At 40.7% G+C, this 21,378-nt stretch overlaps 1 protein-coding gene across 1 annotated transcript in view; it reads right to left on the bottom strand.

Moving 5' to 3' along the window:
* The window catches only part of daam2 (dishevelled associated activator of morphogenesis 2), a 236,507-nt gene extending 217,544 nt beyond the window's left edge, over positions 1-18,963 (bottom strand). Inside the window, exon 1 of the mRNA XM_041812437.1 lies at positions 18,829-18,963. The gene's annotated coding sequence lies outside the window, so the exon portion shown is untranslated. The remainder of the gene's footprint in view (positions 1-18,828) is intronic.
* Positions 18,964-21,378: the final 2,415 nt, after the last annotated feature.

Below are 21,378 nucleotides of genomic sequence, written 5' to 3'. Positions count from 1 at the left end.
CCAGCCACTCAAATTCCTGTTTAACTTGTAAGTAACCTTAAGTAAATTTTGAGACTTAATGGGCTGGTACGGGCCTCTACCAGATCATTTGGTCAAACCCACACAGTTCATTGGCAATGACCTCATTAAGGTAATCTGTTTTAAGCACAAATACCATCTGCTAGGCATTAAATGGGTGTCAGGCCAATGAGGACATCTGGATTGTTACTGTTGAGAAGTTTAGGCTAATTTAGGAAGGATCTGATACTTGGAAACAAACAATGCATGATACAAGCTCAAGGACAACAATCTGGGCCAAATGATTTTTCTTCAGTTTGGCAATGAAGATAAAATCTGTTCAGTCTGAAGCAGAGGAAATTTTCTACTCAAGGAAGAACTGGCTAAACTTTGTTTGTTGGGTCTCAGGCAAAATAAAGCCACATGGATCCAGATAAACTTAAAATACCACTAGAGATCAGGTCCAACATGTCGAGATGATTAAATCTAAAACACAATCACCAGCTTTTTGTAAACAGTGTTTTCTCTGAAAAGACCAGCCTGGCAGTTAGACCTGGTCCGAGGTCAAAGATCGCCTTTCACCTACGTGAGTCGAGTCTATTCACAACAACATGTTTGACCTCTGACACACAGAGCTGCATCAATGAGAAGTGATTTCTACAAATCTTCTTTGTCAAGTCCTTAGGCAGTGTTTCACCATTAGCTTATAGCAGTTGAGGACTCATACATGGAGAACAACTCAAGTAAAGACGAGCTTTACGGTTTTTCTTTTCTTCAACAGGCAACAGTAGAAGAAGATGTTTCAGTCCATCTTACGCAGAGGTGACAATGCATTATAAGCAATATTATAGCCGAATGTGGCAGTCCTAGATCTGTCCTTGCTATGGCTGGGCAATTAATCGCAAATTAGATTAAATCGCAATATGATCTGCTGCAACGGAAAATCCGCACAACTTGCAATATTTCTTCAACTTGAAATGTGTCAAAATACCAGTTTAAAAAATCAATTTTTGCATAGATTTTATCCACATTATACAAACGTTCAAGTGTCCATTTTTTATAATGGTTTACCAAAATCCTCCTTTTTATGTTTTTCTCCATCAAAATGAGTGACATAAAAATGATAATGTCCTTAAACAAAGCAAAGGACATCACATTTGAGCAAAAATAGTTAGCTCGTTCTAAATAAAACTGATGAAGCCTAGCGTAACTTCACTAAAGTCATACATCAGCTGGTAGCCAGCTTCACCTCCCCCACCCCAGCTGCCTCCTTTATAGCTTAAAGCTTGTTGCACCCTTATAGCCAGATTCATGCTTCTATGTATTAATTGCCTCTGAAATAATTTCTTTGTTTTCAATGAACATGGTCTTATTTATGGAATTATTTCTTGATTGAATCTGTCAAAAAATACACAAGATTGACCTAAGATTAACTGCAAATTAAATCACAATATGGGGGGGATCGCAATTAGATTATTTTTGCAAGTCGTTCAGCCCTAGTCCTGACCTGGAATATCAATCACTTTACCCCATGCAGCATGTCACAGTGAATAGCAAGGCCTACCTGGGACACCCCATGACCTCCAGACTAGGCCTGCAACGCTGTTTGTTTTTGTTCTCACTCAGAATAAGGGGATGGACTCGACATAAAACACTGTGACACCAGCTGTGGTACTTCAGCAGCCCAGCTGCCTGTTAGCAGCATCGGCTATGCTATGCTAACTCTACCATGGCAGAGGAACCAAGCAGTAAACATATCTATCCACTGAAGAAAAGTGACTAAATTACATTTTTCTTTGGTCAGAAATGAAATAAAAATGTTACGTGTCACTCATAATCAGCTGTCATGGTTACCCTTTGGTGTTAAGTTTAACTTAAACCGCAGGACAGCGTCATGTAGACAATGAAAGACTTAACAGTCTTAGAATTAATGGCAATGTCTCTGCAGGGCAACAGACAGAGAACATAATCTCTGCTTCATCCTGTTTGTGTGAAGTAAACAGGTTAATAAAGACAGTGTGAAACACTGACAACATCAGGAACATGTAGTCACAAACAAAATCCATGTTAATCCCTACTCCCAACACAAAGTCTAACATCGTAGGAGTCTCTTCAGATTCAGCATCCTCCACAGGTGAAGGTGTGTGCTCTCCAGAATGGACCGTTGACATTTTCAATATGAATCAATGTATTTCCTCACAAAGGCAACATCCAAAGAAAAAACTGGAGCACTAGACACTTTTAGACCATGCTCTACCTCTTCTTTAGCCCTTTGCCCCTGAATTAGACTTCCTTAAATGACTTACATGCTCCATTTTTTTCTTTGGATTTTGCCTGTGTGAAAGAGTCCGTTCAATCATCAATCAATCATCTTTTAAGCAGAGAGTCTAGCATGTGTGATTTTTCTCTCTGCTTTCTACGATCTCTCATGTCAGTGAGGGTAAAATTCCAGGTTAGGTTCTGAGATCACCATACTAACACTCAGGATCATGAAGTCTGACCTCAGCTTTAAAGTCATTCTAAATTTGGTTTACTTACATCTGATCTTTGATTAAGAGCTTGAATGAACACCCATGAAGCCAAAGAGGCCAGACAAGGAGGCAGAAACCAACGCCGTCACAGTACCATCACACCAAGTAAATTCTACATAGAAACATAGAAATGTCAGACTGGTGTGCACTGTTACAACATGACACTGAAATCACAGAAAACATGACACCTAGACTTTCTTACTGACTACTGTGTGAGATTTTTAACACAGAAGCACAGCAGACAGATGATTCCTCCATTCTGGTTGTAGAAAATTTAAAGGTTGAGAGGATCATCTTTCTTGTGAGTGGATGTCCCATACCATCGTAAAGTGGATTCTACAGGCCCATTTTTCATGATTTCAAAGCTTAAAATTAAAAACATGAAATTCTGACAGCCTGCAGAGTTCTAAAGAATGTACTGGTGGAGCTGACATCTCCGTGCAGCATTGTGAACAGTCATTTATCCCACTGTCTTTGACCAAAGCCAAACTATCCATTCTTTTTCTGCTTGACTGATGTCTCTTCTCTTGGAAATCTGAAGGTTACATCTTGAGAAAATGTGGCATGTAAGCCTCCTTTCCACAGGGTCGGCTAAAGTCTTCAGACTTCCTTTTATAGAAGTAACCCCCCGAGCTGGATATCACAGCCATTAAAAATAAGAAGCTGGAATGCAGCAGGGGGAAAAAATAAACATCCACGCTATCTACACCCAGCTGTGCAGTTTAGGAGCCGATCCTCAGAGATGATGTCACGCTGGCATTGTGTTACTGGTCAAATAGTGCTCCTAAAACTTTGAGTACAAATAAATTCATTCAAGAATAGCAAAAAAAGGAGAAGGCAGGCTTTAGGCAAAGGAAAAAGGCAAAGAAGCCACTCTTATTCATCCCAATTTCTCCTAAGGAAAACAGGCATTTCTATATAGTATTAGATATATCATACCTATAATATTAGAATTTTTCCTACCCTGCATGGGCACAAATGCTCAGCCTTCCCCTCTACTCTGCTGGTCTGCTTTCACATTATAGTGCAGTACAGGTGGTCGTATGCACATCATTGGTGTGCAAATCCAAAACCACTCAGAATAAGGAAATTGAAGAGACAACCATGACAACCACTCACTTTGACTTTTGTGTCTGCTCCATGAGGACAACAAAGACCAATGAACAATGAGCCTTTTCCTCAGCTGTACAGCAGCAACCTCCTGTCCTGAAAAATGAAGCCAATGTGGAAGTGCAAAAATTTGTAATACCGTGAGTGTCAACTTGAGGCTGGCTGCATTAACACCGGAAGTTCCATCGGAACCACCAAACGTGTCTCATTAGCTAATGTTTTCATGTGCTCTCACTGTACGGGGGGGGGGTTTCTACCACAATGGTTTAGATTATATTAAGGAAAAACCTCACTGCGCACTGATTGGTGCACCTCATTTGATTGACAGATAGCTCGACAGGCAGAGGCTACGTTTCTGTCAACCAGAATGCTTGCTAGCTAGCTAGCTAGCTGACAGAAAGTCAAGCTTAGTGAGCGGCCCATTAGGTTTATCCAAAGACAGTGATTTCAATATGGAAGCTGCCACGAATTGACTTCCAAATCAGTTTGAGTCCACCTATTGTAAGCAGACGACTGATGTCACACAGGCATTGTCCAATTCTTTCTACAGTCTTTCTACAGCATGATGTGTAGCCAAGGTAACTAACCGAACGGCACCCCTCTGGCCGTTGTATCCAAGAATGGTAAACAGGAAAAAAGTGTGTTCTGTCCTCTCCAAGATTGATGGCTGTAACACAGTGTTAATTTCGTCGACTAAAACTATGACTAAAAATGTTCGTCAACAGCCTTTCTTTCCATGACAAAAATTAGACTAAGACTTACAAAAATAGATCTGTGATAACTAAAACTGACAAAAACTAAGTTTAGTTTTCATCAAGATGACTAAAACTAGACTAAAATGTAATTAAGTTTTCGTCAGACAGTCAAAATCCCTGATATTTCTCCACTATGGGTGAATCTGTCGAAATACAATGGATCTGTAGCTATTCTGCCTCTCAGCTATAGAAAGCAGGGACCCCAGGTTTGGCAGGATGGATAGAACACACTACCGTGGTCTGGTACCAGATTTAGGCAAGAGAATTAATGCTTGGACTGAAAGTAAAGAATAAAATGTGAGGACTTTTATAGACTAACAATAGACTAAAACTAAAAAGGGTAGAAATGACTAAAATGTGGCTAAAACTTAAAGACATTTCATCTAAAGACAAAGACTAAAATTGAAAATTTGGCTGCCAAAATTAACACTGCTGTAAAAACTGCAACAGAGTCAGTGTGCCATCTCTGTCAGCCTCCCTGAGTCCTTAACACAAGCTGCATGCTGCTTCGGCTGGTCTCGGTTTGCCTAGAGCCCAGCGCCGCAGCTCTTCACCTTACAATGGCTTAAACAACTGTTTAAAAGTGTTTTAACTCATGCCTTCCTTTTTTAATGCAAGATGAGTCAAAGAACCAGGCCGCAGCGCTAAACAAGGTCAGAGAAGCAGCTGGAAACTAGCTGCATAAACTCGCTGGTATGTTAGCTAAACACGCTACCTCCATCAAGTTCTTCACAATAAAAGTCAGCTGATGTTATTTTCTTATATTCTTCTATTGTGAACACCCTTTTCAGGAAATGTGTTCAAGTCATTAGCAGCTTAACACACCTCAGCAGGATAGAGATGAAACTTAAAACTTGAAGTGCAGTTAGAAAGAAGTAGACCTAGAGAGTAAAAAAACAATTCTGTGCTCCTATGCTTAGACATAAATTGAGTATGCCATCCAAGGCTTGTTTTAAAGGGAGAAGGGGCTTTGCAACACCTGAATTTGGATTTAAAAGCATCTCTTTTTAATTTTGTGATACTGTGATAGAATACTGTTACCATCAAAGGAAAGAATAATACTGTGATGTGATATTTAGGCAAAATCGCCCCGGCCCAGCTTGGGCTATACAAAAACGCTGTTGTTTTAAGTGACAGGAGACATTTAGAACTGACTTTCCAGCTTTTCTCATATAAGCACCCAACACTTTGCCCAGTGCAGTTCACACACCCCATGAACCATGCTCAGGTCCAAATAAACCATGCCTGAGACCAGATCAGATTCGGTTCCTGAGCACGTTACCCCTGAATTCACATCAACCAAATACAACCAGACTTTGGGGTCAAGTCCAGGGTCCTAATGTGAACCTCCTTAGAAATAGTGTCAGGGGTTATGAATGGTTGGATTGATGTTGTACAACCCCAATTCCCAAAAATGTTTGGGCACTGTGTAAAATGTACATAAAACCAATGATTTGCCAATCTTATAAACCCATATTTTATTCACAATCGAACATAAACAACATATCAGATTTTGAAACTGAGGCGTTGGGGTTGTAGAAAGAAAAAAGATCCAAACAAAACATCAGAGGAAGACTTTGCCTTAAAGGATTTCTTTCACTATGAGCAGACCCCAAAGTGGCGAGCTAATACTGGAGAGTATTGAGGGTTACCTCGAAGCAAGGGCTAAAACAGGAACATCTCAAGGTGCAGTGTTTCAAGCTCATTTAAGTGAATCTGAGATGCTGAAGTGAGGGGAACCTGCAGCCGAGAGAATATGGGGGACTGACGAACTTAAGATTTGATAAACGATTCCATATGTGTTCCAGATCCCCAGTGAAAGAGCTGCTTTGTGCTAGGCAAGGTAGCACATGCACAGGTCCCTAGTGGAGACCCCCCCCCCACCTCTTTTTCCTTCAGTCTTCTGACAAAACTGATCTGGCCCTTCCTCGGTAGCCCAAAGTAATATTAGCCAAGTGTGGAGAGTGGGAGCAAGATTTCATATGCCCGAGCCTCAGCCTAGCGGTCTGTTTTGACGGGAGCTAATTGCCTGTGACTACGTGGAGACGGGACTGAAACAACCATTGCATTGAGTTAGTCATCTGGGGGGGTGAAGCAGGATAGAGGGTGAAAAGGAACCACGTTTGAAACATGCAAGGAGAGGAAGGGGGGCGGGGGGGTGTCTGGATGTGAAGACATATTAGGAGATTCTCAACCTCTATTACCCTCAGTGCTAAATCATTCACAGTGATGGGAAAATAATTCCACATGACATCTAAGAGGCAATCTAACATGGGCACATGCTCCCTGTGTATTTAGATCTGATAGGATGGAAGAAACCAATCATGCAGCCATCATGGACATTTCATGCAAATACCACCTTTACTGTAGCTGAAAGCTCCCACACACACAACTGGAATGTCTCATAAAATCAAGTCCTAAGGCCATGTTTGAACCAAAATGGTCCAATGAAAATGAGATTATTTTACAGATGTGTATTCAAAATATGTTCCTTTCTCATACCTACCATGCACACAAATCTGCAAAAATAAGACAAAAAACTGAAGTGTATGCCAAAGCAGTTGTTGGTGGTGTGACTCTGTAATGAAACGTGCATGTATACATATGCATGATAATCAACTCATACTGATGTTGCATGATTTTCTGGCCTGGCTGCTGCACCTCATTTAAATGATCAAATACCAGCTTTTCTTTCAAACAGTACAGAAAGTAATTTGGGGCTTTTAACACCTTTATTTAGAGAGAATGAGTTTGATAGAGCAGGCAGGAAAGAAGCCACAGGCCAGATGTGGACACAGGCTGCCAGCGTACATGGGGCATAACTGCGTGGCCATCTGCACGCAGTTCCCCCGAATATTGCGATAGCGATTTTATATGTGATTATTTCTGAAGTTCCTCATCTTATGTTACCTCCAACAGGATAACTTATTGAGCTGCTATTGACTGTACTGCAAACCAGATTGCATTTTTTTATTGAAGGAAGTGGTAATTTTCATATTGTTCTCATAGTCAATAAGAAAATTTTACAAAAGTGAAGAAAGTTTCTGCAGGCTATTCTTAAAAAAATGTCACTTGAGTGATTGCAAGATATGTAATGTACAGCATCTCTGCAGCAAAAAAAGGTGTAAAATGATATTTTGGCACAAATTTCAGGTTAAAGAAATATTGCACCTTCTGCGATTTGAAAATTGCAGCAGGCTGTATTGCGATTTAATTTAATTTTTGATTAATTGCCCAGCCCTACAGTACAGTACATTCCTTATAAGGACATTTTTTCATGCATTTTTAGGGGTACAGCTAATATCACTGCAGACCAGCACAGAGTAGGTGTTGATCAGAAGGCTTAAAGCCTGCCTCAGCTCCATGCCTTTGTCATATTTCTAGACCATTCTGAGGTTAGTTTTAGCTGGCACTGTCAATATGGCAGCCCCCAACGCCCTTTTAGTAACCAAATGGATACAATCTTTTAGGCCAGTGATCATCAACTGGAGGCCTGGGGGCCACATCAGGCCCCTCATGGCTTCCAATCCGGCCCTCGGAGGATAATTACATTTAGAAAATTTGAGAAGGAAAGAACATGGTGTGCTATGGTTTAACTGTTTTGTCAAGGTTTAAATAAATCTTCAACTTAGTGTTTTTTGAAACAAGAGGCAAAGAGGTATTGTATTTCTTTTAGCATGGTAAAAAAAAACACTTGTCATTTCTGCTTTGATTAAAGCAGCATTTTTTAAGGCTCATTGAGAGTGCAATTTACCTTCTTAGAATCTACACAAAAAATCGGTTTCCTTTCCCTCTGGTATTTGACACAGACACAGATTATGAGCATCAAACTCAGTGATAGGCATCAGGAAGGCTCCAGAAATATGGAGCTAAAATACCACAGTCACCCCCCTGTGGATGGCTTCAGTACAGGTGATAAGTATATAAGAGGTGATGTGTATATTGCCTCACTGTTTAAAGCCTTAAGTTCCATTCATTTTTAAAAGAAATAATATTTTTAAAAGAGTATTTTAACTAGACTGAAATATTGACTTTAGTTGAGTTTATTTCAATGTCTGGCCCCCACAATGTCTGTCAAGAAAAAGCTGGCCCTTGTGTGAATGGAGTTGATGACCCCTGTTTTAGGCTTTGTTTAGTAATTCCTACAGTTAGATCTAGGGCTGGGAAATGAATTGCAAATTATATTAAATTGCAATGCGGCCTGCAGCAATTTCCAAATCGCACAAGTTGCAATGTTTCTTTAACTTGAAATGTGTCAAAATACCAGTTTAATAAGCCTTTTTTTGCTTCAGAGATTTTTTACACATTATACAAACATTCAAGTGTCAAATTTATTTTTTTTTTTTCATATTATTTTTGGTTAAGAAAAATCCTCCGTTGTGTGTACATGCATGTTTTTTTCTTAATCAAAAAAGTAACAAAAAATGATAATGCTCTCCATTCAAGCAAATGACATCAAATTTGCAACATGAGCAAAAAATATTACTTCATTCTATCTAAAACTGATGAAACTTAGCGTTAGTTCATGAAAATCAGACCCCAGCTTCACCTCCCCTACCCAAGCTACCTCCTTTAAGCTCTTTGCACACTCATATTCAGATTCATGCTACTGTGGATTAAATGCATCTGAAATAATTCCATTGTTTTCAGTACACAATGGCCACGGTTACATGATGTTTTTTAATTTGGAATTAATTATTCAGAATTAAATAATTCGGAATTAAAGTATTCTCCTTTGTGTTTACATGGGAATAGTAATTCCGAATTGAGGTTTACATGGAAAACACGTTTAATCGCCTTTGTTCAATTCCGCTTAAGGTCTGGGGGTTGGGAAGGGTTCTGATTGGACAGGGGGCGGACGTAACGTATTTACGTCTACCGGAAGAAAACAAACTCCATCTGCTTCCGTCCATCCACTCTTTTCATTATATCCATATCTTCTAAGGCTCTTATTAAATAAATTGTCTCGGCTCGAGTCCAACACTTGCTTCGGGTGGCCATCCTGGAATATGTTGCCTGCTAGCGCGGAATATATGCGTCATCACAACAGGACAAGGTAACGAGGGGCGGTAATGCACCAAAGGGATGGATGCCAACCACCGTAAAACCTAAGAAGAAGACAAGGGACAAGCATGCGCAGAACGACCGGAATTAATTTAAAGTGGAATGAACGTGTATATGATAGAGGAATTATTCAATTTGGATTTAAAATCAGAATAAACCAGCCACTTACTTCGGATTTAAGTTTAATTCGGAATGGTCATTTTCATTTGGAATTAGGTGTTTACAAGGCCTTTTTAAAGAGGATTTAACTTTAATTCTGAATTAAAGGGGAATTAAAGCTCTCATGTAAACGTAGCCATTTTGATAAATGTATCTATATCTTATATGGGGGTTTCTAGCCAGGCACTGCCTGGAAAGTCAAAGCATGCTAACTAACCTAGGGAGCATCTTTAGAGCAGAGCCTTCTCTGCAAAGTAAAACTGCAGATCCATTTTGCAATAAAATAGTTAGAAATACGATGAGAGTGTCCCTGACTGAATGTAGGTTGTAATAGTGAATGATTTTGAGTTGGTTGAAAAATACATAAGATGAGGAACCTAAGAATAATCGCATATCTTTTCCTGCTGCTGGGCAATCAGAGCAGTTGGCAGTAAGAAAGATGCACTCTTGGCTTATATCTTGAACTTGTAGTGTTTTTCATAATTAAGTTGACAAGCTACGTATGTAGAAACCTATGAAAACAAAGAAGATGGATGGTCCAGGACACCTCTGAGAGAAAGAATGGGAAATTTCCATCAAGAAAAACCCAAAAAAGGTGAAAAGAAGACCTCAGTCTCAACTACAACTTCTGGCTAGCTTAAAAGCTAACAACTGCCAGTAATTGCCATGGAACACTGCCTGATCAACAGACTACTGAATGCTACCTATTGAGGTAGTATGGGGCGGCACGTAGGAACGCAGCGGACCGGCGCTCCATCACTAGCAGCAAAACAAAGCCCTACACTCACACCAGAACTGACAGCGTGCCCACGGAGTTTACATCTTTCCCAACGGAGATTATCTGGAGAATGGGGCGCTCGGAGACTGAAAGGAGGAGGGCATGGAGCAGCACGACACCTACAGCCAGTGGGGAGAAGGCAGAGATGGCATTGTGCAAGAAGGCAAAAGCGGGGCAAACAAGCCGGGCTACACACTAGGCTAAGATCGGCCCCACACAAACTGTCGTACTAAGCATCTTTCTCCTGGGTGCCCACTCCCTCGCCTGCACGATGGACGTGAGGCTGCAGATTTCTAACCAGCTTGGACGACTGTGTTTACTGCTACAGAGGAGACTGCCAAATGTAATTTGGTTGTGTTTTTACAATGCAGTGACAATAAACAACTATCTATCTGTCTATTTATATAAAATCGCAATATTGGGGGGAAATACCGCAATTAGATTATTTTTGCAAACCGTACAGCCCTAGTCAGATCATGATACATTGTGATGCATCATAATATAACACGGCTGACATGATAATTGTAATGAGATTGTCAATAAAGATGCATCGCCCCAGTGCACATGTGTGAAAAGTTTTCAGATCAACTGCATATTGCCAGTTAAACCTATGGAAACAGTACTGTTTAAAATCTGTGCACTCAAAACAGTTTTCAAAACCATAACCCAAAACATGGGAACAAACAGCCAGAACTAAATAAAAGGTTATCATTTCTGGGTAAAACTGCTGTGCGCAAATAAATTTCCCAATGGCCCAAACTGCCTCTTTTCTTGCATCAGTGGAGACAAACATCCAGCTAGTGACAAAAGGTTCTATATCTAAAGAACAAGAACAGGTCAGACCTCGAGAACTTTTCATGCTGAGCTGTGAAAACAGAACATGAGGTGTCCTTCCTTCAACAATGTAATTATGTTATTCTAATTAACCACGATTGCATAACTTGTTTTTAGCATTCATCGTGAGTGAGTGAGTACATGTGGCCAGACTCACAGGAAACTAGACTATAGGGTTGGACTGAGGAGGAGGAAAGAGGAGAACGAAGGGTGGAGAGGAATGCAAAATGTCCTGTTTTATTTTATAAGTCCCACTGGACAAGAGGTTTCCTTCTCCATCGAAAAACAATACAACACTTGACCCCATGACATCTGATTATCTGAGAAATCAAAGTAAAACATTCACAGTTTAAGTACTTTACTACAAAAGAGGCATGCACAGGGCGCAGGTGGCCTAGTGGTTTAGGCGCATGCCCCATGTACACGGCGGCCCGGGTTCAAATCCGGCCTTAGGCCCTTTACCGCATGTCTCTCCCCGCTCTCATCCCTGTTTCCAACTCTATCCACTATTCTCCTCTATCAAATAAAGGCACAAAAATGCCCAAAAATAAACCTTTACAAAAAAAAGAGGCATGCACAAATTAATTACATTTAGCAGATGATCAAATTTACCAACTGTAACTCTGGCATTTTGGGGCAATTCTGCTGTGCTGCAAATCATCTGCAGCTCAAGTTCTCCAAGAAGTAGAACAACCAGACCAATATAAAGGAGAAGCAGATCGCCTAAGCAGGACTCTTCAAGAAACTCTCATACAGAATGATCCTGGGAAGCAATGGATGCATCTCAATGTTGCAAAGTTCTGGGGATGCTTGTGGATGCATTATCCACACATTTCACACAAGAACTCCTGAGAAGTTCAGGAGGACTGCTCTGTTGTTTACACATTCACCTCACAGCACGAGACTATCCCTGACAGACTGAGGGGGGAGAGGAATGGAGGAAAAACCCAAGAAAGACAGGGCTGTGACAGCAGGGAGACACAGCCAACATGCAACACTCATGGCCTGATATAAAGTTTTGTGCATATATGACTGGTTTTAATTCAGATTTAGAGTCCCAAAGCCAGGAAGAACAGGTACAAAACCCAGAACTGGCTTTAAACTTACCAAACTAGCTACAATTTTATCACATGCACAGTAAAGAAAAAGAACTGGAGTACTCAAGGATCGGGTTCATGACCACCAGTGACTGAGAACTTTGAGGAATGGAAGGGGGTGAGTGCAGACGCAATACTGTTTTAACAGACGCACCACTATAGGATTATACCCCGAGAGCTAATTACTCCCAGACTCCTTCTCTGTGTGCCAGAAACTCTGCAGATACAGTAAGCCAGCTGCCTGTCTGCCGCAGAGATGAAGGCAGGACAGGGGCGTATCAGTGCTAAAAAATCATTATGCTAGATGCTTCTTTTGCAATGCACTTGCTTTATAAAGGACCCCAGCATAAGCCAACACTCAAGTCTTTGTACTGCAACTGATGCCTCATAGAGAAAAATGGGAATGTGCTTATTCAAAGTTCTGACAAACTGAGCAACCAAGATTACCAAAATATTCTGTATTTTTTCATTATTACCTGCTTTCAGTAGATACAGTACTTTCCGAACAACGACCAACTCTCTCTTCTCAGCCAACTCAAATTGTGATCCACATTTGGGTCATGACTAGGGTTGGAGAATTAATCGCATATTAGATTATAAATTGCAATATGGCCTGCTGCAATTGACAAATCGCACAAGTTGCAATATTTCGTTAACTTGAAATGTGTCAAAATATCAGTTCAATAAATCAACTTTTTGCAGAGATTTTATCCACATTATGCAAACATTCAAGTGTCATTTTTTTATAATGGTTTACAAAAATCCTCCTTTTTGTGTTTTATGTATGTTTTTCTTCATCAAAATGAGTGACATATTTAATTATAATGTCCTTAAACTAAGCAAATGACATCACATTTGCAATATGAGCAAAAATAGTTAGCTCATTCTAAATAAAACTGATGAACCCTAGCGTTACTTCACCAAATCAAAACAAAAAAAGAAAAAAAAAAGGCAAGGACCAGAATCCTTGCATACACTTCTTCTGGATTATCAGTGATAATTCAGGGTGGCCATTTTTTTTTTTTTTTTTTTTTTTTTGGCAATATTTTTCTGAGAATCATTTTAATTTAGCTTTTCATTACCATTAGCAATGTGTTTAATTTCAGTAAGTGTTCAGTGATCTTTTCTAATGTGCAGGTTAGGAGTCAATAGTAACTAAATTAACCAGTTTTGGGTGCCAAGGTATCATATTTACATCAATATGGTTTGATATTTACTAGTATGATACTGAAATTTGAAAAACTGGTATCATGACAACTCTAATAGGTTTATATTTGTGTTTATCAAGAAGTCAAAAAATATGTCAAAAATCTGAGCAGCTTTTCCCTCCCTGCACTAGGGCTGAACAATTTTTGGAAAAAAATCTAACAGCAATTTTTTTCCCCAATATTGCAAATGTGATTTGATACGTGATTATTCCTTAAGTTTCTTTTATTCCTAAACAAGGACTGAACAATTCTTTTTAAAAAATCTAATTCTGATGATTTTGACCCATCATTGGACATGAATTGTTGCACTGAAGGATTTTTGTCATTCTTATATTTAATAAGAAAAAAGTACAGTAATAAGAAGATAGGATATTTTGCAGACTATTCTAAAAAAAAAAGGCATCTAAATGATTGCACGATATGTCATGCATAACATCTCTGTAGCAAAAAAAGTTTAAAACTGCTATTTTGACTTAAATTTCAGGTCGAAGAAATATTGCACCTTCTGCGATTTGAAAATTGCAGCATGCTATATTGCAATTTGGTCTAATTTTCAATTAATTTCCCAGCCCTATGCTGCACCATGCACATACCTCCGCCCTGCCTGAACTCATGCCCCGTCCTGCCTCACCACATTCTCACCTCACAGCCTCAAATGGCAGAGGCCAATTCCAACCCAAACATCTGTCTGAGAGAGAAGTGAATGACTCTCTGCCTCAGTGGCTTGTAAGGAACAACTGCAGGGCATCCTGTCCCGTGGCACATGCCAACACCTGGTCACCACACAAAGCCAGACTGAGCTGAGTCAGGCTTCCCGTCATCCTCCCGCCATGCAAACCCTACAAAGGTTCTGTGCCCTCTGCTCTGTCAGCATGGGGACTACCACAGGATCTACACCTCAGCCCAGTGGCCTTGTTACTCTTGGATGTTGGACCTATTATTCTTCCCTCCCTCCCCCTTTAAAAGCACACAGGTAGCTGACACGGGTAAGTGCTATAAGAAAATGGGACCTAAAAATACTGCAGCCAAATTGCTGCAACAGCTGCTCTTGTCTGCCTTCAGAGTACACAGACAAGTTTCCTGTTTTATATGTATGATTTTAATGCTCAAAGCTGAACCTGTGAAAAAGCTTACAGCGTATTAAAAGCTCAGTGGATAGCAGCTCTGCTTAGAGACATACAGCTCGGTATAGAGCAGGGCTTTTCGATAAATCCGTCCCGTATTGACGTCCATTATCACAGTCTGTGGGGTCCAGTGGGCTGCTTATTGATGCCTGTAAAGTATGTGCACTACACATTGTTGAGAATTCCTCCAGCAGCCTTACATGGTCAAATCCTGCAAGCCACTTACTCCCAACGGGTTAGCATGATTAAAATGTAATTTCTACGTCATAATCCGCTCCAATCCTTTCACCCATTTATTCTTTTTTTTCTCCCTCTTCTTCTCATGTTTCTGAACTGTGGCCATAAACAGTCAGGGATCACTGTGGCTTACTTAACGCTCCCAAGCAGCACGATCTTGATCCAGTAGGAGGAATGTGGCAGATGCTAAGTACTCCTTAAGCAAAGCTGTGTGGGTGACGAGGAGGAGGAGGAGGAGATCTTTTTTTTTTTTTTTTTTTTTTGGGTGCTGTTGCTCGTAAAGCCTCAATGACTGATCAAAATGACCCTATGCTGCATCACTGCCAGATGTTCAGTTTCAGATTAAATAGCTCTTGATGACTTTCCATCCTATAAATGGATGTTTCGTGAGGGATTTATGAGGAATGAATGCCCCCAAGTGTGCAAACATTTGCCTCCATTTCCTCATTATAAAGTTAGAATGCTGTTTGTCTTCAATTCAGAACATAAACACAGCAGAACCCCTAAGGGCCTAAATATCCCAAGCCTTCACTAACCCCTACTGTCTGGATTCATTCATTTATTGTAGACATCTGAATTATGATTACTTTATGATATGGTTACAGATGACACAGCAAAGGCTTGTCACTCAGGAAACTGGAGTACCTGGAGAGAACCCACGCATGCATAGGAAGAACATGCAAACTCCGCACAGAAAAGCCCTGACCGGGAAGTGAACCAGGAATCTTCTTGCTGTGAGGCAACTGCGCTAACCCCTGGACTGCCGTGCAGCCCCTTTACTTGTTAGCATGCACTATAAAATGAAAATCATGCTGCACGGTTGCCACTGCTGAGTCTTAAATCACCAATAGCTGTAAGTCAGTTTTATTAAGATCAAAACTGATGCACAATATCATCAGCATGCTATCGGTACAAGCAGACATTAGCTTAAAAAGCTGAGTAGCGGTATCAGCAGATATGAAAATTTCTGCTGATGTTTACAGCCAAAATATCAGCCATACAGATCAGCAGGGGGATCCACTGAGAGCCCTGAACATTTTGAATGAAGCTCCAAACATAAAACAACTACCAGACTGTCCTTGCTTCTCTTTCAGCTACACTTAACCCGTAGTTTCCTCATATGGCAACTGCGCCGCACACTAGTCGTTGTGTGTTTGCTCTGACCGGAGGGAAGCAACCTCGCCCACTGGAAGCGTCACGTTGCACAGTCCTGATCAGCGGGCAGAGATCATGGGAGAACTGTGAATTCATGTTCCATGATATTATCGCTTCCACCTTTGGGTGAGTACATTAGGAAGTTAAAACATTAATGTTTGCTAAAAAGATCTGTGGTTTTATGTAAAATTCTTTGGCTAAATGTCCTCAAAAGTTAACTTTTCCTTATCAATGGCACCCTTGTAGCTCTGTGACCTACTGACCTCTCGGTGACCCTTTGCTCTTGTTGCAGGATGAGACTAATGTTGGTATAGTGATGATTTACGATTGAGAGTCTGTGCTCTGTGTTGTTCTTTGAAAGAACCGGATATTTCACGCTTGTCACTTCTTGTCTGGAGCTTTCTAATCGACAGGTATTGATGCCATGGCAGCAGCCGGCGCTGAAAATTGACCTGTAGCACATCTTGAAAGAAGCAGAGTGGCACTCCAGGGACGTACTGCTGCCGGACTGGCTGTGGAAATACTCTGATAGACAAGAAAGGGAGCGATGTGCTCCACAGTACAATTTGCTGGCAGATCGCTGTGTGGTAAGAAAATGTGTTTATATCAGAAGCAGCAAAAACATGACTTTGGAAATATCAGCATATCAGGTATCAGCATGAAAATCAATATTGTGCATCCCTTATTAAAACAAGTAAGCCTTGAAATATTTCCCTTTATGTGTGATGAATCTAACAAAGCAGATCTAGACTCAGGATAGGACCAACAACTGGGTTGCTGAGGTGCTTTAAATGGGCTGTAAATGTAACCTGACACACCAGATGGATTTGTTTGACACACCCATCTGGAAAACCACTCACAGACAATGTTTGGGAAAGGACAGAGCCTTTGGAGAAAAAAAACTCAGAAGGTGATCTGATTGATGTTCTGTCTGTCACATCTTTTCGGGCCAATCAGAGCAACAAAACACGTGACATAGCCGCTAACAAGCTGTGCCTGCACCGCTACCAAAGGAGTAAACTCTATAAAAAACTGCATAACACAAACGATGGTAACTGTAGACATGTCAGTACATGACTTTTGTCGTTTTCGAAAAGAAAACAACTCACTGCTGTTCTTTGTTCTTCTTTTAATGAACAAACTTTGTCAAGTCCTGATAAAACTGGCGCTATGCAGCAGCCAAGCTAATGTCTTCCACCATAATTGCACCGGCCTCTTCTCACTGCTTGCTTATGTCACAACTTCGCCGAACCCGAAAGTACTGCCACTCGTCACTGATTGGTCCTGTCACCGGATCCAAACAGTTCAGACAGGAGCTTTGCAAAATGGATTCGCCAGTGAGAAACATGGAATCAGGCGTATCCATCTGATTTGCAAGGTTACTGCGAATGCAGTCGTGGAAAAAAGTGTATGATGTATTATAGCCACGAGCAGACAGTTAACATCCATACATTTAATTTACTCTATGATGACAATTACATTTCAGTTGTTTTTCTGCTTACCAAACATTCATGGAAAAACGAAACTGATGGCCCATGATTACATTAGAATTCCTTAAAATCCTTATTAAAATGTACAGATAACGGTGGGAAATTGCAAATATATAAAATTTATACATGCCTGTTTTTTACCTGATGATGTGCTTTTAAAACTTGTTTTGCAACAATAAAAAAAGAAAAGAAAATAGAGAAAAAGATATAATTTAGAGATGTTGGTCCTGTTTTCATATTCAGCAGGTTTAGGCCCGTCGTGATGCTGCCAAGTTGATAAAAACTGATGAAGAAACACTAACATTTTTCACTTATATATAAAACAACTTAACTTGTATTTTCTCATTTTTGAAGCACCTGTATACTGCTGATAAAATGCTGATGTCTAAAGCTGCAGCCAAATTTAGCTCATGAGAGCAGAAATTAGTACCCACTGCAAAAAGGGTCAACCTTGACATGGTATTGTGTTTTAATATTGAGCCAAAAAGCCACCTTTAAACCAGAAATGTTTAAAAACTCGTCACATAATTCCCCTTATCTTGATCATTCTTGATTGGAGGATTGAATGAAAGAGAATAGAGGCTTAACCTTGTTTTGACTGAACCCAGCATGTGATAAAAATTGACTTTTTTTGCAGTATGACAGCAGCAGGCTGTGTGGTGACACAGCAGCCCCCTCTATGGACACTCGTGGGAATTACATGTCTGTCAGGTTGAGCCCAGTTATCGCACAGCCGCCTAATATCGAGGTCAAATGCACTGCACGTAAAATGAAGGCTCACTACTGTCCATCACTGGAGCACAGTCCGCCGTGAATCGCTGGAAATATTCATGATGGTGTCATGAAACGTTTAATCTTTCAGTTAGAATCGCTGAGGCTGTTGCTGCCGTGCGCAGAGCTGCATATAAATGAACAAATATGCATCTAATGGCGGTGTTGGATTTGATGGAAATTAGGCCATTTTCCCTAAATATGACTGCTCCAAACAGACTGGCAGCTCCATAAAAGGGGCTGGCTTTAATTAGCATGAATCATCAGGAAACACAGCAGCATGACAAAAGCGCATTTCCATCTTTGAACACATGAGTAGATCTTTGAATCGTATTTAAAGAGAGGACACAACCATTTCCTTCATAATGCCCATGTCTGTAAGATTGCGCCCATAGGAACTATTTCCAGCCGATGTCCCTCTGCCTTTCCACGGCAGCTGGAGGAAGCACCGTGGGGCTGAGCACCATCACAATGTACCGCTCCATTCACACGGAATTACACTGAAATGTTTGACTTACCTCCCAGCTTCGTTGCGGAGAAACAATGTCAGCTCGATAAAAATAATCCCTTGACCGTGTCACCAGGAAAATCCTGCCGATTCGTGTCCTTTGGTGGGCTGTTAAACGCGAGAGCCGATGCCCTGGGCTGCCTGTTCATTCAGCTGAATGATAGTGGAGAGTGGAGAGGACTGACAAGTCGGTCACAACAGCAGCACCACGCCTTCCCTCTTAAAGCTACCGCAGTCTATCTGCGCCTCCACCTGTCTCACCTTCCGCGTGCGCGTGCGCACGCGATGGTATGTTAAGATGAAAGCCAGTTTAATTTATGTATTATGCCATAAATGGTGAACAAAGCAGCCAGTAACAGGGTTCTGTAGAGAGTTTAAATGTGGCCTCTAACTTAGGGCACTGTCTAAATAGACGATGCAAATGACGGTATACTTTCATGTCATCAGCCATTAGAGCATAATTCAAATGTTTTTGAACAAACTTCATAATGATAATTAAAAAAAAAAAAAAAACTCAAAATGCACTGTTCAACATTATTATGAACAACAGAGTTTCAAAATATTTTAGAGGTTGTAAAGAACTGAAAATGGTCATTTGTTGAATTTGCAGCATTAGGAGGTCATATTTACTGGAATCAAAGCTATTTCAATCAAAAACATCTTAACAGGACAAGTTCCATGTTAACATAGGAGCCCTTCTTTGATATCACCTTAACAATTCTTGCATCCATTGAACTTGTGAGTTTTTGGAGTTTCTGCTTGAATTTCTTTGCAACATGTCAGAATATCCTCCCAGAGCTGCTGTTTTGATGTGACCTGCCTCCCACCGTCATAGCTCTGTAGCTTGAGGATGCTCCAAAGGTTCTCAATAGGGTTTAGGTCGGGGGGGAAGGGGGCCACACCATGAATTCCTCTCCTTTTATGCCCATAGCAGCCAATAACACAGAGGTATTCTTTGCAGCATGAGACGGTGCATTGTCATGCAAGATCATTTTGCTACAGAAGGCACGGTTCTTCTTTTTGTACCATGGAAGAAAGTGGTCAGTCAGAAACGCTATATACTTTGCCAAGGTCATTTTCACACCTTCAGGGACCCTAAAGGGGCCCACCAGCTCTCTCCTCATGATTCCAGCTCATAACATGACTCCGCCCCCTCCTTGCTGACATCACAGCCTTGTTGTGACATGGTGGCCACCCACCAACCATCCACTGCTCCTCCATCTGGACCATCCAGGGTTGCATTGCAGTTATCAGTAAACAAGAGTGTTTGAAAATGAGTCTTCATGTATTTCTGGGCCTGAAATAATTACGTATAATTATGTAACATTACAACACATGAAGCAAACACTCGGAAATATTTCTTGAGTAAACCACTGGGCAGAGTGACAGAGTGCAGCAGCCATGTCTAGAGTGTAGTTCCAGCTTTGCATTTAACTTTAAAACATCTCCGTCTCGTAATGTTCCATGATTATTTCCTAGTGTGGTGAATGTGCAGGTCACAACTTGTCCACAAGAGCGTTTTGGAGTTGTTGGATTGTGTGTTTGATGAGTTTGATGAGGGAAAGCAAAAAATACCATCTGCTTCCATTGCGTTAGCTGTGCAGCTGGTATATCGCCTCCCCCAGATCCTTAACCCAAGAATAATTGCATATTAAATCGCAATCACAATATCTGGGGAAAAAAAAAAATCACAGTTAGATTAATTTTGCAAATTGTTAAGCCCTATTCAAAATACAACGCAATCCACAGACTCCAGACTGCAAATCTAATCACTATATCAACATTACATCACAACAGGTGGCACAAGCCACAGGTCATCTGTGGATCAGAGGGTCACAGGGGTAAAATGACACCATGAATGAAGAGAAGTCAGTCTTTGAAGTGAATAACAATAGGGTAGAAACTCATCCTGTGGGTGAAGGCAGAGCTAACTGCAGCACACACAACATGGAGTATGTGGAATTTGTAGGTTAAGCTGCTTCTGAAAACACCACAATGAAGGGTGTGAAGAAGATGTCATGCAGCGCTGCACTGTAGCCATTTTTAAAGGTAGGCCTTTGGTTCATTTACTTCCTGTTATGTGGAACATTTCATCAATATGTCGATGATCAAGAAAGAAAGAGAGGAAAATGAAATGGGCTCAGATGCGAGAGTTGAGTGTCAGTGTGAAAAAAAAAAGATTAATTGAGAAACGCACAGTAATGATGAATATGAGTCAGCAGCTCAGGGTTGAATTATGATTTTTATGAACATATTCAGCAGTCACACATTCAGTCAGTGTTAACTACCGTGTGTTTGGATTGAGAGCTTTCTAGTGTGATTTTCAAGATCAAGCTTTGACTTTACTCTGCAGTGTGGTTACTAGTGAGAAAGAGAGGGACAGAAAAGCAGTCAAGTAGCATATTCATCAGGTTTTGTTATATAGAATGGATTTTAATTTATACATTAATGCAAAGTGTCTTTGACACATACATTTTTAAATATAGGTTATGTTTCACTGCACTGGAAAGCAGAGTGCAACAACAAACCCCAGTCTCTCCTGCTACAGCTGAAAATGACA

This window comes from Cheilinus undulatus, linkage group 18 (assembly GCF_018320785.1).
Source record: "Cheilinus undulatus linkage group 18, ASM1832078v1, whole genome shotgun sequence".
Taxonomy (NCBI): Eukaryota; Metazoa; Chordata; class Actinopteri; order Labriformes; family Labridae; genus Cheilinus; species Cheilinus undulatus.
Note: the sequence above shows the minus strand (reverse complement) of the source record. Positions and strands in the feature narration are given on the sequence as shown.